Raw genomic sequence first — 22,337 nt, forward strand, 5'->3', positions numbered from 1 at the left:
ACACTGACCCTTCTTCTTCTCTCTGCATTCTTACACTCCCACTTTGGCATGTGTCTCATTGTCACACTTGCCCTTCTTCCTGTGTCTTCATTGCAACACTCACCCTTCTTCCTGTGTCTCATTGTAACACTTGCACTGCTTCCTGTGTCTCTTTGTAACACTCACCCTTCTTCTTCTGTCTGCATTCTTACACTCCCACTTTTTCCTGTGTCTCATTGTATTAATCACTCTTCTTCTTGTGTCTCATTGTAACACTCGCCATTCTTCCTGTGTCTCATTGTAACACTCACCCTTCTTCCTGTGTCTCATTTTAACCTTCATCCTTCTTCTTCTCTCTGCATCCTCCCACTCCCACTGTGTCCTGTGTCTCATTGCCACACTCACCCTTTTTCCTGTCTCTTCATTGCCAAACTCCCACTTTTTCCTGTGTCTCTTTGTAACACTCGCCCTTCTTCCTGTGTCTCATTGTAACACTCGCCCTTCTTCTCTCTGCATTCTTACACTCAAACTGTGTCCTGTGTCTCATTGCTACACCCACCCTTCCTCCGGTGTTTTCATTGCAACACTCACCCTTCTTCCTGTGTCTCATTGCAACACTCACCCTTCTTCTTGTGTCTCATTGTAACACCCACCCTTCTTCCTGTGTCTTAATTGCAACACTCACCCTGCGTCATGCGTCTCATTGTAACACTCACCATTCTTATTCTCTCTGCATTCTTACACTCCCACCTTGTCCTGTGTCTCATTGCAACACTCACCCTTCTTCCTGTGTCTCATTTCAACACTCACCCTTCTTCCTGTGAATTCATTGCAACACTCACCCTTCTTCCTGTGTCTCATTGCAACACTTTCCCTTCTTTCCATGTCTCATTGCAATATTTTCCCTTCTTCCTGTGTCTCATTGCAACACCCACCCTTCTTCATGTGTCTCATTGCAACACTCACCCTTCTTCCTGTGAATTCATTGCAACACTCACCCTCCTTCCTGTGTATCATTGCAACACTCACCCTTCTTCTTGTGTCTCATTTCAACACTCACCCTTCTTCCTGTGAATTCATTGCAACACTCACCCTTCTTCCTGTGTCTCATTGCAACACTCACCCTTCTTTCCATGTCTCATTGCAATATTTTCCCTTCTTCCTGTGTCAAATTGCAACACTCACCCTTCTTCATGTGTCTCATTGCAACACTCACCCTTCTTCCTGTGAATTCATTGCAACACTCACCCTTCTTCCTACGTTTCATTGCAACACTCACGCTTCTTCCTGTGTCTCATTTCAACACTCACCCTTCTCCCTGTGAATTCATTGCAACACTCACCCTTCTTCCTGTGTCTCATTGCAACACTCACCCTTCTTTCCATGTCTCATTGCAACATTTTCCCTTCTTCCTGTGTCTAATTGCAACACTCACCCTTCTTCCTGTGAATTCATTGCAACACTAACCCTTCTTCCTGTGTCTCATTGCAACACTCACCCTTCTTTCCATGTCTCATTGCAACACTTGCCCTTCTTCCTGTGTCTCATTGTAACACTCACCCTTCTTCCTGTGTCTTCATTGTAACACCCGCCCCTCTTCCTGTGTCTCATTGTAACACTCACCGGTCTTCCTGTGTCTTTATTGTAACACTCACCCTTCTTCCTGTGTCTCATTGTAACACTCACCCGTCTTCTTCTTTCTGCATTCTTACACTTCCACTTTGTCCTGTGTCTCATTGTCACACTCATCCTTCTTCCTGTGACTTCATTGTAACACTCACTCTTCTTCCTGTGTCTCATTGCAACACTCCCACTTGTTCATGTGTCTCATTGTAACACGCAACCTTTTCCCTGTGTCTCATTGCAACACTCACCCCTCTTCCTGTGTCTCATTGTCTCACTCGCGCTTCTTCCTGTGTCTCATTGTAACACTCATGGTTCTTCCTATGTCTTCATTGTAATACTCACCCTTCTTCCTGTGTCGCATTGTAACACTCACCCTTGTTCCTCTCTCTGCATTCTTACACTCCCACTTTGTCCTGTGTCTCATTGCAACACTCACCCTTCTTCCTGTGTCTTCATTGCAACACTCACCCTTATTCTTCTCTCTACATTCCTAAATTCCCACTTTGTTTTGTGTCTCATTGCCACACTCACCCTTCTTCTTGTGTCTTCATTGCAACACTCACCCTTCTTCCTGTGTCTCATTTTAACACTCACCTTGCTTCCTGTGTATCATTGTAACACTCACCCTTCTTCTCTCTGCATTTTTACACTACCACTTTGTCCTGTGTCTCATTGTCACACTCGCCCTTCTTCCTTTGTTTTCATTGCAACACTCACCTTCTTCCGGTGTCTCATTGTAACACTCACCCTTCTTCTTCTCTCTGCATTCTTACACTCCCACGTTTTCCTGTGTCTCATTGTAACACTCACCCTTCTTCCTGTGTCTCATTGCAACACTCACACTTCTTGCTGTGTCTCATTGCAACACTCACCATTCTTCCTGTGTCTCCATTGTAACACTCATCCTTCCTCCTGTGTCTCATTGTAACACTCACCCTTATTCCTGTGTCTCATTGTAACACTCACCCTTCTTCTTCTCTCTACATTCCCACTTTGTCCTGTGTCTCATTGCTACACTCACCCTTCTTACTGTGTCTACATTTCAACCCTCACCCTCCTTCCTGGGTCTTCATTGTAACACTGACCCTTCTTCTTCTCTCTGCATTCTTACACTCCCACTTTGTCCTGTGTCTCATTGTCACACTTGCCCTTCTTCCTGTGTCTTCATTGCAACACTCACCCTTCTTCCTGTGTCTCATTGTAACACTTGCACTGCTTCCTGTGTCTCTTTGTAACACTCACCCTTCTTCTTCTGTCTGCATTCTTACACTCCCACTTTTTCCTGTGTCTCATTGTATTAATCACTCTTCTTCTTGTGTCTCATTGTAACACTCGCCATTCTTCCTGTGTCTCATTGTAACACTCACCCTACTTCCTGTGTCTCATTTTAACCTTCATCCTTCTTCTTCTCTCTGCATCCTCACACTCCCACTGTGTCCTGTGTCTCATTGCCACACTCACCCTTCTTCCTGTGTCTTCATTGCCAAACTCCCACTTTTTCCTGTGTCTCTTTGTAACACTCGCCCTTCTTTCTGTGTCTCATTGTAACACTCGCCCTTCTTCTCTCTGCATTCTTACACTCAAACTGTGTCCTGTGTCTCATTGCTACACCCACCCTTCCTCCGGTGTTTTCATTGCAACACTCACCCTTCTTCCTGTGTCTCATTGCAACACTCACCCTTCTTCTTGTGTCTCATTGTAACACCCACCCTTCTTCCTGTGTCTTAATTGCAACACTCACCCTGCGTCATGCGTCTCATTGTAACACTCACCATTCTTATTCTCTCTGCATTCTTACACTCCCACCTTGTCCTGTGTCTCATTGCAACACTCACCCTTCTTCCTGTGTCTCATTTCAACACTCACCCTTCTTCCTGTGAATTCATTGCAACACTCACCCTTCTTCCTGTGTCTCATTGCAACACTTTCCCTTCTTTCCATGTCTCATTGCAATATTTTCCCTTCTTCCTGTGTCTCATTGCAACACCCACCCTTCTTCATGTGTCTCATTGCAACACTCACCCTTCTTCCTGTGAATTCATTGCAACACTCACCCTCCTTCCTGTGTATCATTGCAACACTCACCCTTCTTCTTGTGTCTCATTTCAACACTCACCCTTCTTCCTGTGAATTCATTGCAACACTCACCCTTCTTCCTGTGTCTCATTGCAACACTCACCCTTCTTTCCATGTCTCATTGCAATATTTTCCCTTCTTCCTGTGTCAAATTGCAACACTCACCCTTCTTCATGTGTCTCATTGCAACACCCACCCTTCTTCCTGTGAATTCATTGCAACACTCACCCTTCTTCCTACGTGTCATTGCAACACTCACGCTTCTTCCTGTGTCTCATTTCAACACTCACCCTTCTCCCTGTGAATTCATTGCAACACTCACCCTTCTTCATGTGTCTCATTCCAACACTCACCCTTCTTTCCATGTCTCATTGCAACATTTTCCCTTCTTCCTGTGTCTAATTGCAACACTCACCTTTCTTCCTGTGAATTCATTGCAACACTAACCCTTCTTCCTGTGTCTCATTGCAACACTCACCCTTCTTTCCATGTCTCATTGCAACACTTGCCCTTCTTCCTGTGTCTCATTGTAACACTCACCCTTCTTCCTGTGTCTTCATTGTAACACCCGCCCCTCTTCCTGTGTCTCATTGTAACACTCACCGGTCTTCCTGTGTCTTTATTGTAACACTCACCCTTCTTCCTGTGTCTCATTGTAACACTCACCCGTCTTCTTCTTTCTGCATTCTTACACTTCCACTTTGTCCTGTGTCTCATTGTCACACTCATCCTTCTTCCTGTGACTTCATTGTAACACTCACTCTTCTTCCTGTGTCTCATTGCAACACTCCCACTTGTTCATGTGTCTCATTGTAACACGCAACCTTTTCCCTGTGTCTCATTGCAACACTCACCCCTCTTCCTGTGTCTCATTGTCTCACTCGCCCTTCTTCCTGTGTCTCATTGTAACACTCATGGTTCTTCCTATGTCTTCATTGTAATACTCACCCTTCTTCCTGTGTCGCATTGTAACACTCACCCTTGTTCCTCTCTCTGCATTCTTACACTCCCACTTTGTCCTGTGTCTCATTGCAACACTCACCCTTCTTCCTGTGTCTTCATTGCAACACTCACCCTTATTCTTCTCTCTACATTCCTAAATTCCCACTTTGTTTTGTGTCTCATTGCCACACTCACCCTTCTTCTTGTGTCTTCATTGCAACACTCACCCTTCTTCCTGTGTCTCATTTTAACACTCACCTTGCTTCCTGTGTATCATTGTAACACTCACCCTTCTCTCTGCATTTTTACACTACCACTTTGTCCTGTGTCTCATTGTCACACTCGCCCTTCTTCGTTTGTTTTCATTGCAACACTCACCTTCTTCCGGTGTCTCATTGTAACACTCACCCTTCTTCTTCTCTCTGCATTCTTACACTCCCACGTTTTCCTGTGTCTCATTGTAACACTCACCCTTCTTCCTGTGTCTCATTGCAACACTCACACTTCTTGCTGTGTCTCATTGCAACACTCACCATTCTTCCTGTGTCTCCATTGTAACACTCATCCTTCCTCCTGTGTCTCATTGTAACACTCACCCTTATTCCTGTGTCTCATTGTAACACTCACCCTTCTTCTTCTCTCTACATTCCCACTTTGTCCTGTGTCTCATTGCTACACTCACCCTTCTTCCTGTGTCTACATTTCAACCCTCACCCTCCTTCCTGGGTCTTCATTGTAACACTCACCCTTCCTCCTGTGTCTCATTGTAACACTCCCCTTCTTCCTGTGTCTCATTGTAACACTCACCCTTCTTCCTGTGTCTTCATTGTAACAATTACCCTTCTTCATGTGGCTCATTGTAACACTCATCCTTCTTCTTCTCTCTGCATTCTTACACTCACACTGTGTCCTCTGTCTCATTGCCACTCCCGCCCTTCTTCCTGTGTCTCATTGTAACACTCGCCCTTCTTCCTGTGTCTTCATTGCAACAGTCACCCTTCTTCCTGTGTCTCATTCTAACACTTGCACTGCTTCCTGTGTCTCATTGTAACACTCACCCTTCTTCTGTCTGCATTCTTACACTCCTATTTTTTCCTGTCTCACTGTAATAATCACCCTTCTTCCTGTGTCTCATTGTAACACTCACCCTTCTCCTTCACTCTGCTTTCTTACACTCCCACTTTGTCCTGTGTCTCATTGTCACACTCACCCCTCTTCCTGTGTCTTCATTGTAATACTCACCGTTCTTCATGTGTCTTCATTGTAAGACTCACCCTTCTTCCTGTGTCTCATTGTAATGCTACCACTTGTTCCTGTGTCTCATTGTAATACTCAACCTTCTCCCGGTGTCTCATTGCCACACTCACCATTCTTCCTGTGTCTCATTGTATCACTCGCCCTTCTTCCTGTGTTTCATTGCAACATTCAGCCTTCTTCCTGTGTCTCTGTTAGGGAGAATTCTCTGTTTAGGCTGAATTTCCCTACCTAGTGAGTCCCCCAGCAGCTTTGCTGGATTTCTGGGGTTTAATTTTTTTCTCCTGCCAAGAGTGAGACTCTTTTACCCTCACTCTTGGACATGTTGAAGTGTGTTTTCTTGGTTAAACCTTGTGTTGAATGGGCTATGGGGTCTTTTACTCCATAGGGCCTCATGTATTTTTGTGATGTGGGTTACACAGCACCCTCTGTGCCGTGACCCAGGGGTGTCCTAGGGACTCCCCAACATAGACTCCATACCCTGGGACTGACTACTGTCTCCCAGAGCATGTAAAGTCACCAAAGACTTTGCTAGTCTTGAATCCTGAACAGAACCAGTACAAACCATCATATTGTGGACGTACTGGCTGGGGCAATTCGATTGCCCCAGGGTCTGTTAGTCGAGGGGGCACGTCTCCGTCCCCCCTGATCGAGTTTTGGCTGGTGGCAGTGGAAACTACTTTTTATATTCGACCGCGAATATTTTCCTATGGGATTTCCCATTGTTTTAGGCTAACACATTTAATTATTTATTTACGGTAGCCTTAAACATACCGCCGGTTTATATATTTATTTTTATAACTCCGGTTGGGACTTTTTGCCAAAACTTGATTCTAAAATGGCGTTGGTGTTCGCCTCTGTAACTCTGACCCAAAGTGGAGCCCTTTGTTCCACTTTTGGCGGGCTTCTCCACAGAAGCCCTCCAAAGTGGTGCCACTCTGTCTGGGATACTTAGGAGGGGTGGAGGGGGATTTAGGCACCCTGGACTGAGTTACCTTGGTAACTCAAGTCGCACTCCGTCCTGATTGGCCCAAGTGGTGAGCCGCCCGGCTCACCACTTAGCATGTTTGAGTGACAGCTAGGCTGGGTGAATGGGGGTTTGCTGCATAAAAGCAGGGCTTTGGGGACTGGGACTTCAGAAGTCGCCACAGGACCAAGAATCCGACGAGGGAAGAGCTGAGCCGACCTGCTTCGACGACACCACCCGGTGGAGCCCTGCTGAACCGTCTCACCACTTTTTCCCGACGACCGAGGAGAACTCTTAACGGAGTGGCTCCTTCCCTTGACTGGTGGGGACAACCAGTTTTCGCCTTCTTTCCGTTCTTTTGAGGTATCTCGTGGCCGCCTTGCCTGTGCCAAGCACCCCGGCATCCGGAATACCACACTTTACCCCCATACCGCGAAAGTCGGTACCAACCCTTTAACCGGAGGACTCCGCGGCTGGTTTCTTCCCGGGCAGTGCTACGACCTTTCTCTTCTGCTCTTCAGCGAGATATTCTTCTCCCCTGACCGACGTCGAGCCTTGCTGTCACTGCCTGGAACAACTGCCCCCGCTGGAGGATCCTTTCCGCTTAAGGTACTGTGTTCCGCCTGGCTTCCCTTGCTACCGACTGTACGGGGTAGATTTAGTCCCCGGCTTTCGAACCTGGGAGTGCCTGGGACACTTTGGCTAAACTTTCTGAGCCACTCTAAACTCTTTTTGACTCTTTGCAAGACTTTGAATCTCTAACTAACAGTGTGATCTTGGGCACATTTTCGCTCCGGCTACTCTAAGAGTGGGCCCTGCCTAGTGACTTTTGCTCACCTGTGACTTTATTCTTCTTTAAGCCTATTGCAAGTGTTCTGGACCTTAGAGTGGTGTGTCTAACCTATTTCTGCTTTTTCTCTCCCTTTCTTGGAAACTACTAGAGTGTCATCTAACGTTAAGCACTCACCTCTGTTTTAATTAAGTGGTGTTAACCTAGAGTTGTCTAGATAGGAGAAAGGATTGAATTTACTTTCATTATAACTGTGTTGGAGTGTTTTTACCATATTCGTTGTTAGAGTGTTTTTACTTATGTGTGTTTTTAAATAAATAACTATATTCTTTTGAAACCAAGCTCTGGTCAGTGTTTGCTTGTGCTATTGTGTTTTGGTACATATTGTGTATACTTTGCATACTGCCTAACTCTTCTTGAGAGAAGTCTGACTGCTCAGCCACAGCTACCAGGTAAATCTGGGTGGTGCGGACTGCTACCAAAGGGGTTTACTGCTCTACCTGTGGTCTTAAATCTTTTGCAGTGTTCCCCAAGGGAACTGCACAGGTTTCTGCCTAACACTGGTGTACAGCGGTGGGATTTGTATTGAGTATACATTTTATTGTGCTTTAGATACCTTAGTGCAACTAACCACAAAGCTTAGCACTGAAAAAGTAAAAACCTCTAACATGTCAGTTATAGAAAGCTATAGTCAAGAGTCCCTTGCAGCCAAAACTGCTGATTGTTTAAGAGTGCTCTGTAAACATAAGGATCTCCTGACTAAGGGCAAGAAAATGGAGCTGATTGAAAGATTGTTAGCTAACCAAAGTCTGGGTGATGGTTCAGAGGAGCCTACCACTCCAGCAACTGTAGATGACAGTATTGAAGTTAACATGGAGCAAAATGTTGATGATTCTGAGGAAGAGTCAGAAGAGGAGGGTGAGGCTGTTGTAACTGTCCCCCCTAGGCCTCTGCCTGCTCTACCTGCTGTACCTACTGGACCTTTACCAGGTCCCACATTTAGTCCTCAGTACTTTGAACTGGAGAAAATGAAGCTAGAATTGGAGTATAAGAAACTTAATGCTCAAACTGACAAAGAACTAAGGCTAAGGGAAATGGAGCTCAAGTATGACTTAGAAATGAAGAAATTATCTGTTGAGAATGTTTCTCTCTCTGGCTCCTCTAGAAGTTCCAGTCCTAAAAGACCCCGGATGCCTAAAGAATTGGTTGGTATGTATGAGCCTAAGTTGGATGTGTTGGATTGGTTGTCTCTGTTTGAATATAATCATGGGCTCCAGAACATCACAGGAAATGACTTACTCACCTGGTTGTTCTCTAGGCTTCCCCCTGTTGCAACTGATGTGGTAATGGAGATGGGGGAGGAGGATAGGAAGGACTATGAATGTGTGAAACTAGCTTTGATAGCTAGGTTTGGGAAGACCCCTTCCCAGTATCTTAAGAGGTTTAGGAACCTCAAAAAGCATGATGGTACCCCTTGGGCTACCTGGGTGAGTGAATGTTTGAAAAACTTAGAGGGATGGATTAAGGGTTACAAGGTGAACACTTATGAAGGTATGAAGAATTTGTTTATGTTGGAGACTATTTATGATGCCTGCTCTCCTGAGCTCAGACAACACTTGGCTGATTCCAAGGAATTAGATTCCCGGAAACTGGCTAGGGCTGCTGACTTGTGGGTTGCCAACAGGGCCACTCACAAGGATTCTGGGGTAACTCAGAAGAAGGATGGGGAGAAACAGCCAAAAAAAGACTCCAAAGAGAATTCTAATAATTCCTATCCCAAAGAGGGCCCCAAACCACAAAATAACCAGGGTAAGCCACATGGGAAACCTAGTCAGGCTACTGTACCTTCTGGCCACAAGCCAGAAGGAGGTCAGAACAAGCCACCCTTCCAGAGAGCATTTGGACAATGCTATGTCTGTCAGGGTACTGACCATATCAAAGGAGATCCCAAGTGCAAGGGTAAACCTGCAGGGATCAGCACAGTCTCCTTAGCCTTCACTCCTGAGGATGAAGTACAGGTGGCTAGTGCCCACTTTGAACTCTTTGCTGAAGAACCCTTGGGTCTTCAAGCAACTGTAAACTTAGAGCCTATGGGTCTGGTTAGTCCCCAGAATAGGGTTGTGTATAACTCCCTACCTGTTAACTCTAAGGTGTATTATGTGGACAGTGTCCTTGTCAATGGCCAGGATACTCCTGCCAGGAGAGACACTGGGGCCAGCAGAACAGTAGTGGATGAAAGCTTCTTTCAACCTGAGGATGTGGCCAAAGCACCCAAAGGTCCCACTAAAATGTCTGGAGGCCCTGCCCAAATGGTTCCTATTCTACCAGCCCTCATTCAGTGTAACAACATGACAGTGAGGATCCCTGTCAGTGTTCAGACTGAGGTACCTGGGAAGGTCCTGTTGGGGAATGACCTAAGAACTCTAGGAGTAGTGTCACATACCCCCAGGCCTCCCAGTATGGAGAAGCAGAACTTAACCAAATTGGCTAGACAGGCTACCTTGAAGGACCCTTCTAAGCCTGTGGGACCCTCTACTGAGAACCCCACTACAAGCCCTGGTGTTAGTAAGTTGACCTCTAACCCAGGCACATTTCAGGATAGTATGCTAGGAACATGGGCGCCCCAACCAAGCTCCATCATTGTTCCCCTAGTCTCAGAGTCTCTGACTCCCCCTGCTTCTGAGGAAGAGGTGGATAGACCAACTAGGCCCCTATCTGGACCTGAGAGAACTGGTAATTCTCAGTGCTGGTGGAAAACCAGAAAAGAAAAGTCTAAGGCCAAAAACCTTCAGACTGTTGGACCTTCTACTGAAGACCCCAACTCAAATCCTAATATTAGGGGGGAAACTCCTAAAATAGGTAAGGGTAGATCTAAGAGGAAGGGGAAGCAGGTACATTGCCTAACCCCAACCCCTCCAACCAAGAGGCCTAAGACCCAACCTGCTCCCACAAGAGAGGTGGTGAGGAACCTTGGAGGCCCCTCTAGATCTAAGGGAATCCTTTATAAGGACCCCTTGAAAAAGCCTAACATAGGTTCAGAAGTTGTACCAACTTCTGAGGGACTGGTCAACCAGATCCCCTATAACAAAAAGACTGATGTTCCTCAAAGGGTCTGTAGGTCCGTTAGCTTACAAAAGAAAACCTTTGAGTTCTCCATTGAACATAGGTCAAGGTGTCACCATCAAAATGCTGATGGACTCTCTAGGATGTATATCATCGACTAGAGGTATGAGGTTCATCCAGGAGTGGATTAAATCCTCCTGTCCCTTAGTCTGGGGGGGGCGAGTGTTAGGGAGAATTCTCTGTTTAGGCTGAATTTCCCTACCTAGTGAGTCCCCCAGCAGCTTTGCTGGATTTCTGGGGTTTAATTTTTTTCTCCTGCCAAGAGTGAGACTCTTTTACCCTCACTCTTGGACATGTTGAAGTGTGTTTTCTTGGTTAAACCTTGTGTTGAATGGGCTATGGGGTCTTTTACTCCATAGGGCCTCATGTATTTTTGTGATGTGGGTTACACAGCACCCTCTGTGCCGTGACCCAGGGGTGTCCTAGGGACTCCCCAACATAGACTCCATACCCTGGGACTGACTACTGTCTCCCAGAGCATGTAAAGTCACCAAAGACTTTGCTAGTCTTGAATCCTGAACAGAACCAGTACAAACCATCATATTGTGGACGTACTGGCTGGGGCAATTCGATTGCCCCAGGGTCTGTTAGTCGAGGGGGCACGTCTCCGTCCCCCCTGATCGAGTTTTGGCTGGTGGCAGTGGAAACTACTTTTTATATTCGACCGCGAATATTTTCCTATGGGATTTCCCATTGTTTTAGGCTAACACATTTAATTATTTATTTACGGTAGCCTTAAACATACCGCCGGTTTATATATTTATTTTTATAACTCCGGTTGGGACTTTTTGCCAAAACTTGATTCTAAAATGGCGTTGGTGTTCGCCTCTGTAACTCTGACCCAAAGTGGAGCCCTTTGTTCCACTTTTGGCGGGCTTCTCCACAGAAGCCCTCCAAAGTGGTGCCACTCTGTCTGGGATACTTAGGAGGGGTGGAGGGGGATTTAGGCACCCTGGACTGAGTTACCTTGGTAACTCAAGTCGCACTCCGTCCTGATTGGCCCAAGTGGTGAGCCGCCCGGCTCACCACTTAGCATGTTTGAGTGACAGCTAGGCTGGGTGAATGGGGGTTTGCTGCATAAAAGCAGGGCTTTGGGGACTGGGACTTCAGAAGTCGCCACAGGACCAAGAATCCGACGAGGGAAGAGCTGAGCCGACCTGCTTCGACGACACCACCCGGTGGAGCCCTGCTGAACCGTCTCACCACTTTTTCCCGACGACCGAGGAGAACTCTTAACGGAGTGGCTCCTTCCCTTGACTGGTGGGGACAACCAGTTTTCGCCTTCTTTCCGTTCTTTTGAGGTATCTCGTGGCCGCCTTGCCTGTGCCAAGCACCCCGGCATCCGGAATACCACACTTTACCCCCATACCGCGAAAGTCGGTACCAACCCTTTAACCGGAGGACTCCGCGGCTGGTTTCTTCCCGGGCAGTGCTACGACCTTTCTCTTCTGCTCTTCAGCGAGATATTCTTCTCCCCTGACCGACGTCGAGCCTTGCTGTCACTGCCTGGAACAACTGCCCCCGCTGGAGGATCCTTTCCGCTTAAGGTACTGTGTTCCGCCTGGCTTCCCTTGCTACCGACTGTACGGGGTAGATTTAGTCCCCGGCTTTCGAACCTGGGAGTGCCTGGGACACTTTGGCTAAACTTTCTGAGCCACTCTAAACTCTTTTTGACTCTTTGCAAGACTTTGAATCTCTAACTAACAGTGTGATCTTGGGCACATTTTCGCTCCGGCTACTCTAAGAGTGGGCCCTGCCTAGTGACTTTTGCTCACCTGTGACTTTATTCTTCTTTAAGCCTATTGCAAGTGTTCTGGACCTTAGAGTGGTGTGTCTAACCTATTTCTGCTTTTTCTCTCCCTTTCTTGGAAACTACTAGAGTGTCATCTAACGTTAAGCACTCACCTCTGTTTTAATTAAGTGGTGTTAACCTAGAGTTGTCTAGATAGGAGAAAGGATTGAATTTACTTTCATTATAACTGTGTTGGAGTGTTTTTACCATATTCGTTGTTAGAGTGTTTTTACTTATGTGTGTTTTTAAATAAATAACTATATTCTTTTGAAACCAAGCTCTGGTCAGTGTTTGCTTGTGCTATTGTGTTTTGGTACATATTGTGTATACTTTGCATACTGCCTAACTCTTCTTGAGAGAAGTCTGACTGCTCAGCCACAGCTACCAGGTAAATCTGGGTGGTGCGGACTGCTACCAAAGGGGTTTACTGCTCTACCTGTGGTCTTAAATCTTTTGCAGTGTTCCCCAAGGGAACTGCACAGGTTTCTGCCTAACAGTCTCATTGTTACACTTACCCTTCTTCTTCTCTCTGCATTCTTACACTCCCACTTTTTCCTGTGTCTCATTGTCACACTCACCCCTCTTCCTGTGTCTTCATTGTAATACTCACCGTTCTTCATGTGTCTTCAATGTAAGACTCACCCTTCTTCCTGTGTCTCATTGTAATGCTACCACTTGTTCCTGTGTCTCATTGTAATACTCAACCTTCTCCCGGTGTCTCATTGCCACACTCACCGTTCTTCCTGTGTCTCATTGTATCACTCGCCCTTCTTCCTGTGTTTCATTGCAACATTCAGCCTTCTTCCTGTGTATCATTGCAACACTCACCCTTCTTCTTGTGTCTCATTTCAACACTCACCCTTCTTCCTGTGAGTTCATTGCAACACTCACCCTTCTTCCTGTGTCTCATTGCAACACTCACCCTTCTTTCCATGTCTCATTGCAATATTTTCCCTTCTTCCTGTGTCAAATTGCAACACTCACCCTTCTTCATGTGTCTCATTGCAACACTCACCCTTCTTCCTGTGAATTCATTGCAACACTCACCCTTCTTCCTACGTGTCATTGCAACACTCACGCTTCTTCCTGTGTCTCATTTCAACACTCACCCTTCTCCCTGTGAATTCATTGCAACACTCACCCTTCTTCCTGTGTCTCATTGCAACACTCACCCTTTTTTCCATGTCTCATTGCAACATTTTCCCTTCTTCCTGTGTCTAATTGCAACACTCACCCTTCTTCCTGTGTCTCATTGCAACACTCACCCTTCTTTCCATGTCTCATTGCAACACTTGCCCTTCTTCCTGTGTCTCATTGTAACACTCACCCTTCTTCCTGTGTCTTCATTGTAACACCCGCCCCTCTTCCTGTGTCTCATTGTAACACTCACTGGTCTTCCTGTGTCTTTATTGTAACACTCACCCTTCTTCCTGTGTCTCATTGTAACACTCACCCGTCTTCTTCTTTCTGCATTCTTACACTTCCACTTTGTCCTGTGTCTCATTGTCACACTCATCCTTCTTCCTGTGACTTCATTGTAACACTCACTCTTCTTCCTGTGTCTCATTGCAACACTCCCACTTGTTCATGTGTCTCATTGTAACACGCAACCTTTTCCCTGTGTCTCATTGCAACACTCACCCCTCTTCCTGTGTCTCATTGTCTCACTCGCCCTTCTTCCTGTGTCTCATTGTAACACTCATGGTTCTTCCTATGTCTTCATTGTAATACTCACCCTTCTTCCTGTGTCGCATTGTAACACTCACCCTTGTTCCTCTCTCTGCATTCTTACACTCCCACTTTGTCCTGTGTCTCATTGCAACACTCACCCTTCTTCCTGTGTCTTCATTGCAACACTCACCCTTATTCTTCTCTCTACATTCCTAAATTCCCACTTTGTTTTGTGTCTCATTGCCACACTCACCCTTCTTCTTGTGTCTTCATTGCAACACTCACCCTTCTTCCTGTGTCTCATTTTAACACTCACCTTGCTTCCTGTGTATCATTGTAACACTCACCCTTCTTCTCTCTGCATTTTTACACTACCACTTTGTCCTGTGTCTCATTGTCACACTCGCCCTTCTTCCTTTGTTTTCATTGCAACACTCACCTTCTTCCGGTGTCTCATTGTAACACTCACCCTTCTTCTTCTCTCTGCATTCTTACACTCCCACGTTTTCCTGTGTCTCATTGTAACACTCACCCTTCTTCCTGTGTCTCATTGCAACACTCACACTTCTTGCTGTGTCTCATTGCAACACTCACCATTCTTCCTGTGTCTCCATTGTAACACTCATCCTTCCTCCTGTGTCTCATTGTAACACTCACCCTTATTCCTGTGTCTCATTGTAACACTCACCCTTCTTCTTCTCTCTACATTCCCACTTTGTCCTGTGTCTCATTGCTACACTCACCCTTCTTCCTGTGTCTACATTTCAACCCTCACCCTCCTTCCTGGGTCTTCATTGTAACACTCACCCTTCCTCCTGTGTCTCATTGTAACACTCCCCTTCTTCCTGTGTCTCATTGTAACACTCACCCTTCTTCCTGTGTCTTCATTGTAACAATTACCCTTCTTCATGTGGCTCATTGTAACACTCATCCTTCTTCTTCTCTCTGCATTCTTACACTCACACTGTGTCCTCTGTCTCATTGCCACTCCCGCCCTTCTTCCTGTGTCTCATTGTAACACTCGCCCTTCTTCCTGTGTCTTCATTGCAACAGTCACCCTTCTTCCTGTGTCTCATTCTAACACTTGCACTGCTTCCTGTGTCTCATTGTAACACTCACCCTTCTTCTGTCTGCATTCTTACACTCCCATTTTTTCCTGTGTCTCACTGTAATAATCACCCTTCTTCCTGTGTCTCATTGTAACACTCACCCTTCTCCTTCACTCTGCTTTCTTACACTCCCACTTTGTCCTGTGTCTCATTGTCACACTCACCCCTCTTCCTGTGTCTTCATTGTAATACTCACCGTTCTTCATGTGTCTTCATTGTAAGACTCACCCTTCTTCCTGTGTCTCATTGTAATGCTACCACTTGTTCCTGTGTCTCATTGTAATACTCAACCTTCTCCCGGTGTCTCATTGCCACACTCACCATTCTTCCTGTGTCTCATTGTATCACTCGCCCTTCTTCCTGTGTTTCATTGCAACATTCAGCCTTCTTCCTGTGTCTCATTGTTACACTTACCCTTCTTCTTCTCTCTGCATTCTTACACTCCCACTTTTTCCTGTGTCTCATTGTCACACTCACCCCTCTTCCTGTGTCTTCATTGTAATACTCACCGTTCTTCATGTGTCGCATTGTAACACTCACCCTTGTTCCTCTCTCTGCATTCTTACACTCCCACTTTGTCCTGTGTCTCATTGCAACACTCACCCTTCTTCCTGTGTCTTCATTGCAACACTCACCCTTATTCTTCTCTCTACATTCCTAAATTCCCACTTTGTTTTGTGTCTCATTGCCACACTCACCCTTCTTCTTGTGTCTTCATTGCAACACTCACCCTTCTTCCTGTGTCTCATTTTAACACTCACCTTGCTTCCTGTGTATCATTGTAACACTCACCCTTCTCTCTGCATTTTTACACTACCACTTTGTCCTGTGTCTCATTGTCACACTCGCCCTTCTTCGTTTGTTTTCATTGCAACACTCACCTTCTTCCGGTGTCTCATTGTAACACTCACCCTTCTTCTTCTCTCTGCATTCTTACACTCCCACGTTTTCCTGTGTCTCATTGTAACACTCACCCTTCTTCCTGTGTCTCATTGCAACACTCACACTTCTTGCTGTGTCTCATTGCAACACTCACCATTCTTCCTGTGTCTCCATTGTAACACTCATCCTTCCTCCTGTGTCTCATTGTAACACTCACCCTTATTCCTGTGTCTCATTGTAACACTCACCCTTCTTCTTCTCTCTACATTCCCACTTTGTCCTGTGTCTCATTGCTACACTCACCCTTCTTCCTGTGTCTACATTTCAACCCTCACCCTCCTTCCTGGGTCTTCATTGTAACACTCACCCTTCCTCCTGTGTCTCATTGTAACACTCCCCTTCTTCCTGTGTCTCATTGTAACACTCACCCTTCTTCCTGTGTCTTCATTGTAACAATTACCCTTCTTCATGTGGCTCATTGTAACACTCATCCTTCTTCTTCTCTCTGCATTCTTACACTCACACTGTGTCCTCTGTCTCATTGCCACTCCCGCCCTTCTTCCTGTGTCTCATTGTAACACTCGCCCTTCTTCCTGTGTCTTCATTGCAACAGTCACCCTTCTTCCTGTGTCTCATTCTAACACTTGCACTGCTTCCTGTGTCTCATTGTAACACTCACCCTTCTTCTGTCTGCATTCTTACACTCCTATTTTTTCCTGTCTCACTGTAATAATCACCCTTCTTCCTGTGTCTCATTGTAACACTCACCCTTCTCCTTCACTCTGCTTTCTTACACTCCCACTTTGTCCTGTGTCTCATTGTCACACTCACCCCTCTTCCTGTGTCTTCATTGTAATACTCACCGTTCTTCATGTGTCTTCATTGTAAGACTCACCCTTCTTCCTGTGTCTCATTGTAATGCTACCACTTGTTCCTGTGTCTCATTGTAATACTCAACCTTCTCCCGGTGTCTCATTGCCACACTCACCATTCTTCCTGTGTCTCATTGTATCACTCGCCCTTCTTCCTGTGTTTCATTGCAACATTCAGCCTTCTTCCTGTGTCTCATTGTTACACTTACCCTTCTTCTTCTCTCTGCATTCTTACACTCCCACTTTTTCCTGTGTCTCATTGTCACACTCACCCCTCTTCCTGTGTCTTCATTGTAATACTCACCGTTCTTCATGTGTCTTCATTGTAAGACTCACCCTTCTTCCTGTGTCTCATTGTAATGCTACCACTTGTTCCTGTGTCTCATTGTAATACTCAACCTTCTCCCGGTGTCTCATTGCCACACTCACCGTTCTTCCTGTGTCTCATTGTATCACTCGCCCTTCTTCCTGTGTTTCATTGCAACATTCAGCCTTCTTCCTGTGTATCATTGCAACACTCACCCTTCTTCTTGTGTCTCATTTCAACACTCACCCTTCTTCCTGTGAGTTCATTGCAACACTCACCCTTCTTCCTGTGTCTCATTGCAACACTCACCCTTCTTTCCATGTCTCATTGCAATATTTTCCCTTCTTCCTGTGTCAAATTGCAACACTCACCCTTCTTCATGTGTCTCATTGCAACACTCACCCTTCTTCCTGTGAATTCATTGCAACACTCACCCTTCTTCCTACGTGTCATTGCAACACTCACGCTTCTTCCTGTGTCTCATTTCAACACTCACCCTTCTCCCTGTGAATTCATTGCAACACTCACCCTTCTTCCTGCGTCTCATTGCAACACTCACCCTTCTTTCCATGTCTCATTGCAACATTTTCCCTTCTTCCTGTGTCTAATTGCAACACTCACCCTTCTTCCTGTGTCTCATTGCAACACTCACCCTTCTTTCCATGTCTCATTGCAACACTTGCCCTTCTTCCTGTGTCTCATTGTAACACTCACCCTTCTTCCTGTGTCTTCATTGTAACACCCGCCCCTCTTCCTGTGTCTCATTGTAACACTCACCGGTCTTCCTGTGTCTTTATTGTAACACTCACCCTTCTTCCTGTGTCTCATTGTAACACTCACCCGTCTTCTTCTTTCTGCATTCTTACACTTCCACTTTGTCCTGTGTCTCATTGTCACACTCATCCTTCTTCCTGTGACTTCATTGTAACACTCACTCTTCTTCCTGTGTCTCATTGCAACACTCCCACTTGTTCATGTGTCTCATTGTAACACGCAACCTTTTCCCTGTGTCTCATTGCAACACTCACCCCTCTTCCTGTGTCTCATTGTCTCACTCGCCCTTCTTCCTGTGTCTCATTGTAACACTCATGGTTCTTCCTATGTCTTCATTGTAATACTCACCCTTCTTCCTGTGTCGCATTGTAACACTCACCCTTGTTCCTCTCTCTGCATTCTTACACTCCCACTTTGTCCTGTGTCTCATTGCAACACTCACCCTTCTTCCTGTGTCTTCATTGCAACACTCACCCTTATTCTTCTCTCTACATTCCTAAATTCCCACTTTGTTCTTTGTGTCATTGCCACACTCACCCTTCTTCTTGTGTCTTCATTGCAACACTCACCCTTCTTCCTGTGTCTCATTTTAACACTCACCTTGCTTCCTGTGTATCATTGTAACACTCACCCTTCTTCTCTCTGCATTTTTACACTACCACTTTGTCCTGTGTCTCATTGTCACACTCGCCCTTCTTCCTTTGTTTTCATTGCAACACTCACCTTCTTCCGGTATCTCATTGTAACACTCACCCTTCTTCCTGTGTCTCATTGCAACACTCACACTTCTTGCTGTGTCTCATTGCAACACTCACCATTCTTCCTGTGTCTCATTGTAACACTTACCCTTCTTCTTCTCTCTGCATTCTTACACTCCTACTTTGTCCTGTGTCTCATTGTCACACTCGCCCTTCTTCCCGTGTCTTCATTGCAACAGCCACCCTTCTTCCTGTGTCTCATTCTAACACTTGCAGTGCTTCCTGTGTCTCTTTTTAACACTCACACTTCTTCTTCTGTCTGTATTCTTACACTCCCACTTCTTCCTGTGTCTCATTGTAATGCTACCACTTGTTCCTGTGTCTCATTGTAACACCCAACCTTCTCCCTGTGTCTCATTGACGCAATCACCAGTCTTCCTGTGTCTCATTGTATCACTCACCCTTCTTCCTGTGTCTTCATTGTAACACTAAGCCTTCTTCCTGTGTCTTCATTGTAACACTCACCCTTCTTCCTGTGTTGCATTGTAACATTCAGCCTTCTTCTTCTCTCTGCATTCCTACACTCCCACTTTGTCTTCTGTCTCATTACCACACTCACCCTTCTTCCTGTGTCTTCATTGCAACACTCACCCTTCTTGCTGTATCTCATTGTATCACTAGCACTTCTTCCTGTGTCTCATTGAAACACCCATCATTGTTCATGTGTCTTCATTGTAACACTCACCCTTCTTCCTGTGTTGCATTGTAACACTCACCCTTCTTCTTCTCTCTGCATTCCTACACTCCCACTTTGTCTTGTGTCTCATTACCACACCCACCCTTCTTCCTGTGTCTTCATTGCAACACTCACCCTTCTTCCTGTGTCTCATTGTACCACTTGCCCTGCTTCCTGTTTCTCATTGTAACACTGACCCTTCTTATTCTCTCTGCATTCTTACACTCCCACTTTGTCCTGTGTCTCATTGTCACACTTGCCCTTCTTCCTGTGTCTTCATTGCAACACTCACCCTTCTTGCTGTATCTCATTGTATCACTCGCCCTTCTTCCTGTGTCTCATTGCAACACCCATCCTTCTTCCTGTGTCTTCATTGTAACACTCACCCTTCTTCCTGTGTTGCATTGTAACACTCACCCTTCTTCTTCTCTCTGCATTCCTACACTTCCACTTTGTTTTGTGTCTCATTACCACACTCACCCTTCTTCCTGTGTCTTCATTGCAACACTCACCCTTCTTCCTGTGTTTCATTGTAACACTTCCCTGCTTCCTGTTTCTCTTTGTAACACTGACCCTTCTTCTTCTCTCTGCATTCTTACACTCCCACTTTGTCCTGTGTCTCATTGTCACACTTGCCCTTCTTCCTGTGTCTTCATTGCAACACTCACCCTTCTTCCTGTGTCTCATTGTAACACTTGCACTGCTTCCTGTGTCTCTTTGTAACACTCACCCTTCTTCTGTCTGCATTCTTACACTCCCACTTTTTCCTGTGTCTCATTGTATTAATCACTCTTCTTCTTGTGTCTCATTGTAACACTCGCCCTTCTTCCTGTGTCTCATTGTAACACTCACCCTTCTTCCTGTGTCTCATTTTAACCTTCATCCTTCTTCTTCTCTCTGCATCCTCACACTCCCACTGTGTCCTGTGTCTCATTGCCACACTCACCCTTCTTCCTGTGTCTTCATTGCCAAACTCCCACTTTTTCCTGTGTCTCTTTGTAACACTCGCCCTTCTTCCTGTGTCTCATTGTAACACTCGCCCTTCTTCTCTCTGCATTCTTACACTCCCACTGTGTCCTGTGTCTCATTGCTACACCCACCCTTCCTCCGGTGTTTTCATTGCAACACTCACCCTTCTTCCTGTGTCTCATTGCAACACTCACCCTTCTTCTTGTGTCTCATTGTAACACCCACCCTTCTTCCTGTGTCTTAATTGCAACACTCGCCCTGCGTCATGCGTCTCATTGTAACACCCACCATTCTTATTCTCTCTGCATTCTTACACTCCCACCTTGTCCTGTGTCTCATTGCAACACTCACCCTTCTTCCTGTGTCTCATTTCAACACTCACCCTTCTTCCTGTGAATTCATTGCAACACTCACCCTTCTTCCTGTGTCTCATTGCAACACTTTCCCTTCTTTCCATGTCTCATTGCAATATTTTCCCTTCTTCCTGTGTCTCATTGCAACACCCACCCTTCTTCATGTGTCTCATTGCAACACTCATCCTTCTTCCTGTGAATTCATTGCAACACTCACCCTTCTTCCTGTGTATCATTGCAACACTCACCCTTCTTCTTGTGTCTCATTTCAACACTCACCCTTCTTCTTGTGAATTCATTGCAACACTCACCCTTCTTCCTGTGTCTCATTGCAACACTCACCCTTCTTTCCATGTCTCATTGCAATATTTCCCCTTCTTCCTGTGTCAAATTGCAACACTCACCCTTCTTCATGTGTCTCATTGCAACACTCACCCTTCTTCCTGTGAATTCATTGCAACACTCACCCTTCTTCCTACGTGTCATTGCAACACTCACGCTTCTTCCTGTGTCTCATTTCAACACTCACCCTTCTTCCTGTGAATTCATTGCAACACTCACCCTTCTTCCTGTGTCTCATTGCAACACTCACCCTTCTTTCCATGTCTCATTGCAACATTTTCCCTTCTTCCTGTGTCTAATTGCAACACTCACCCTTCTTCCTGTGAATTCATTGCAACACTCACCCTTCTTCCTGTGTCTCATTGCAACACTCACCCTTCTTTCCATGTCTCATTGCAACACTTGCCCTTCTTCCTGTGTCTCATTGTAACACTCACCCTTCTTCCTGTGTCTTCATTGTAACACCGCCCCTCTTCCTGTGTCTCATTGTAACACTCACCGGTCTTCCCGTGTCTTTATTGTAACACTCACCCTTCTTCCTGTGTCTCATTGTAATGCTACCACTTGTTCCTGTGTCTCATTGTAATACTCAACCTTCTCCCGGTGTCTCATTGCCACACTCACCGTTCTTCCTGTGTCTCATTGTATCACTCGCCCTTCTTCCTGTGTTTCATTGCAACATTCAGCCTTCTTCCTGTGTATCATTGCAACACTCACCCTTCTTCTTGTGTCTCATTTCAACACTCACCCTTCTTCCTGTGAGTTCATTGCAACACTCACCCTTCTTCCTGTGTCTCATTGCAACACTCACCCTTCTTTCCATGTCTCATTGCAATATTTTCCCTTCTTCCTGTGTCAAATTGCAACACTCACCCTTCTTCATGTGTCTCATTGCAACACTCACCCTTCTTCCTGTGAATTCATTGCAACACTCACCCTTCTTCCTACGTGTCATTGCAACACTCACGCTTCTTCCTGTGTCTCATTTCAACACTCACCCTTCTCCCTGTGAATTCATTGCAACACTCACCCTTCTTCCTGCGTCTCATTGCAACACTCACCCTTCTTTCCATGT

At 45.7% G+C, this 22,337-nt stretch overlaps 1 protein-coding gene across 1 annotated transcript in view; it reads left to right on the forward strand.

Moving 5' to 3' along the window:
* The window catches only part of LOC138473483 (deleted in malignant brain tumors 1 protein-like), a 293,221-nt gene that overhangs the window by 120,830 nt on the left and 150,054 nt on the right, over positions 1 to 22,337 (forward strand). The window lies entirely within an intron of this gene.

The sequence above is a fragment of the Ambystoma mexicanum genome, chromosome 8 (assembly GCF_040938575.1).
Source record: "Ambystoma mexicanum isolate Mex_15411 chromosome 8, UKY_AmexF1_1, whole genome shotgun sequence".
In the NCBI taxonomy this organism is placed as follows: Eukaryota; Metazoa; Chordata; class Amphibia; order Caudata; family Ambystomatidae; genus Ambystoma; species Ambystoma mexicanum.